This window comes from Mya arenaria, chromosome 17 (genome assembly GCF_026914265.1).
Source record: "Mya arenaria isolate MELC-2E11 chromosome 17, ASM2691426v1".
NCBI lineage: Eukaryota > Metazoa > Mollusca > Bivalvia > Myida > Myidae > Mya > Mya arenaria.
Window position 1 is genome coordinate 18086562 of NC_069138.1, and position 4654 is coordinate 18091215.

The window sequence follows — 4654 nt, forward strand, 5'->3', positions numbered from 1 at the left end:
GCTTCATTTTTCACAATTCTTACTTAGCAAATAAATTCAAACTGTGAACTGAACAATGCCAAAATAAGTGTACATTGTTAAAAACACCTTGAATACCTGTTTATAAAAAAAAGGTTGCAAGCTGTCAACTTCTGAAAGGTTTTAACCGTTTAGCAGTGGAACGTTTTGTCTAAGGGCTTCCAAAAAAACCTTGATTTTAGAGATAACAGATAGTATGGTGGTAAAATGTTTTATCTAAACACTTTGATTAGCCTAAATTGAAATTGTAGACCTACAAAACAACTAAAAGCAATCCAAATTGCTACATTTTTGTGTGAGCATGTTACAAGAAGATAGTTCGCCCAAGTGCGAATACTCTTCAAAACTGACTAATACATTAGTATCTAAAGTGTTTCACTTTCATCTACACTTACATAGGGACTGCATGTTGAATTACTTTGAAGTTATAACAAATGACAAGACCACAACAGAAACTAGACAGAAAGGCGAACTGAAAGAACTTAAAATAACCTACCGCCATGCAATATAATAAGCAAGCTGAGTTCATCAGAGTCATTAAAGACTAAAAAAAACATTATACCGAGCTCACATAACTAATAAACGTCAATTAAGAATTCTGCAATGCAATGTCTTGTTATATTGTACAAAAAAATAGTGATATTCTTAATCATCAAGCAAGAGTATTTCTTTTTTAATTTAAAAAAAAGCAAAAGTAATGTCACATCAAGAGACAAAATAAGCTTATTTCTATGTGTGGTATGTCAATATACATCACAATCTGTTACCATGGAAATCAATGACTTAATTCCAACATACAAAGACAAGCAATAATGCTTTAGGTCCCTATGTCAACCGTCAGACAGAAATGAATCAGCTCTCAAATTAATCACAAATATTTCTTTGCAAAAACTTTCTCAGGGTTAAGAATGAACAAAAATGGGTAAGAAATGTTTTAAGTACAAATTCCTTAGAATCGGCACAACATGCTACGAGTTATTAGACATGGCCTGAAGGCTGCTTCTATAGGTATGCATGCAATTTCTGATGGACAACAGTCTATGGATAAATTTTAGAATGCAAAAATGTAAAATGAATACTTTGATATATATTGTATTATTGTGTTATTAAAATAACACAATAACTGTCGATCAATATAACACATTTCTTTCATTTTTCCTTCATCTAATTATTAAAGGGACTGTTTTAAATCCGTAAATAGATAAACAGGGATATAAAATATGTTTTTATTAAGAAATGTTAGTCAGATGGCAATAATGGAAAAACAACAAACTTTTCACTTTTCAATTACACTGGTCACACGTCCTTCACAGTGGTTATTTCCCTTTGTCAAGTGAAAAACCCACATGCTTGAAAATCAAATGCACATGATTATCATATGGTTTAATGATAAGGTAGCTCAGGGAACCAGTCACAGGTTTAAAGCAAATGACTTTAAGTTGATTACATTCTAGATCTGAACCTTACATTTATGGAACATTTTCCACATTTCTCCTACAAATATCCCACAGACATTTAATGCAAAATAACTTATTGACTGCCATGCTGGTGGTGGGATACATGTCATGTTCTATTTAATCTTTAACATGTTTCTGACTGGATTAAATATGTTCAACCCGGGTATATCAATTCATCATGTTACCCCTGCATATTTCCATTAACCCGGGTATATCAATTCATCATGTTACCCCTGCATATTTCCATTAACCCCGGTATATCATTTCATCATGTCACCCTTGAAAATTGCCTTTAACCCGGGTGTATCAATTCATCACGTCACCCCTGAAAATTGCCTTTAACCCGGGTGTATCAATTCATCATGTCACCCCTGTAAACTGCCTTTAACCCGGGTATATCAATTCATCATGTCACCCCTGCAAACTGCCTTTAACGCGGATATATCAATTCATCATGTCACCCCTGCAAATTGCCATTAACCCAGGTGTATCCCATTCATCATGTCACCCCTGCAAACTGCCTTTAACCCAGGTGTATCCCATTCATCATGTCACCCTGCAAACTGCCTTTAACCAGGATATATCAATTCATCATGTCACCCCTGCAAATTGCCATTACCCGGGTGTATCCCATTCATCATGTCACCCCTGCATATTTTCATCACTTATTAGGTGAAACTTATGTTTACCCTCATTAATATTATGATAAATAAATATATTCACACTCAAAACTTAATTCAGCTGCGTCTTTGATGTATTTTTACATCAAAATTTGCATTGTTTTAGCTTTAAATCGGTATTAATGTCCAAAAGAAGCTTTATAGTCGTATAAATGTCCAAAAGTAGCTTTATAACATGAGCAGCTTGGCTGATATTGAATTCCTATTTTCTAATCAGTGTTTGAAGATTGATTTATACCAGAAATATATTACCGTATACATACTATTAAACGTGCAGACTGCATGTTTTTTTAAGAACCCTGTGCGCTAAAAAAGAACCATTTTTCCCCTGTCAACAACTTTTTGAAAACCACTTTATTCAGTCGAAAATCAGAATCCGCTGCATCTAGCTGCATTCACACCCTGGTTTATAAATCAATAAAATAGTCCTCTGAACACATGGCATGAGTGAGGAATCGCACCTGTCATTGTATACAATAGGGTTTGTTCATGACGTCAGCCAGTGCTTTAAAATGGCTGCAGATTGAATGTTCATTAGAAAAATTAGCATTTTTTTGTAGTTTGGGAGTTAAGCACTGTTAATGTGGCAGAAGCAGCAAAAAAACACACACAAAAAGACCCCCCTGCGTATCTATAAGAGTATGCACGTTTAATAGGACATTTATGGTATCTATAACATTTCAATATGCATCTGATCATGAATTTAGGTACTGTGCTATACATGGAAGGGATGTTTAGATGTATTATAATGATGGGAAACATTCATCACAAAATAATGTAATAGGATGATTGCTAGCTCAGATACAGACCTGGGAAGCTGGCATGAAAATTGATGTAATCCTGGCCTATTTTCTACATTCAGCTCCTGTTTAGTTTAAAAACAGACCTATTAAATGGCTTGTGGAAGTATGCTTTGAAAATGTATGGCTTAGATTAAAATGATTACCTGGAGTTTTTTACCAAATATTATTAATGTCTTTATTAACTTTTTTTTTTTTTTAATACTTCAATTAAATATGAAACCCAAAACAGAGCATGTAATCCCCGTCCCCCATTGTGGCTGAATTTTCCAATATTTCCCACCCCAAACCTGTGTAGCTTAAGGGTCTGCATACCAAATTTCGAGTTTCTTCGTATGGCACAACACCAACAAGTGTCTGGAATACACCTTAACAAACCCCTGAATGGCATGAACAAGAAGGGTGTATGTGTGGGGGTGGGGGAGGGCTCAACCTCAAGGCATTAATTCTTTAGGTAACATTATGAACCAGTCAATTGAAACCATGCCCCCCCCCCCACAGGTCCGGGGATAAAATAAAATCCCCGTTCTGCGGACACAAACTGCTGGTAAAATCCCCGCCAAATTCCCCCGCACCTCGGAATACCTAGGTAGGTAGGTAAGGCCCGTTCCATGCTATTTTCCGAGTGAAAACAAACCCATCGCAATCACTCGGCACTGCGAAGCCATCTGTATGGTAAAAACAAAAAACACTTTCCCCCCGCTTTCCCTGGTATACCTCCAGACCTGGAAGGGGAGGGCGTGATTACAATTGACTGGTGCATTATGAACCTTCAAAGTTTAAAATTACACATTACTGGTGCATTATGAACCTTCAAAGCTTAAAGTTACACATTACTTACTACTTAACAACTGTAACAAATCCAATTATTTACACAGTAAAATCATTGCTACACCATATGAATTATACATTCGTGTATATATCTATCGAAGTAGCTTTTTTAAATGCACTTGAACACCCATAATTACTATAGTTGCTGTCAATTTGTTGCAATGTTAGGTGATTAATAATTATCTACTGGTATCACAGGTGCAATAATATTATGATGTAAACCACCGTATTTGTCCAAATAGATGCGCATGCCCTAACAGACTTGCAGTGTAAATATTTCAAGCCCTTGATGATGCCTATTCTCCAGTTTTCAGTACCAGCAAAATCACACAGGATAACATATTAAAAGAGAACGTTTATGCATGGCATCTTTGTCACTGGAAAAGACATGTGTATGACTTAAATTCTTTTGATGGATTTCGTGTGAGGCCCGTAGCGGCGAGAGTCTACCGGTCCACGAAGAGGCCCTGTGCTGTGGCTGTGCCAATTGTGTATCAAGGTGTTTTAATTTACATAAACTATAAATGACCCTATACCCTGCTTTTGTCATAAAGTTGTCCATTCTCCATAAATATATATCAAAATTATAAGTTTCACAATTTTATAACATGAAATAGCTGCCTGAGAAAAAAGGAAAGGTGCTCAACTTCATTGCCTGAACAACAATTCCCCTACGGTTATGCGTGACTCTATGTGAAATAATTTCTAGTAATTGTGCAACACATGTTTAAAAATGCCAATTTTACTTATTCAAGGGCCATAACTCTGGATATACTGTGTGCAGCGGCAAACATTAAGCCCCAGGTGCAAAACTTCATCACCTGAATAGCATTCCCTCAAGTTCCATAAATCTAGGTAAAATAGTTTC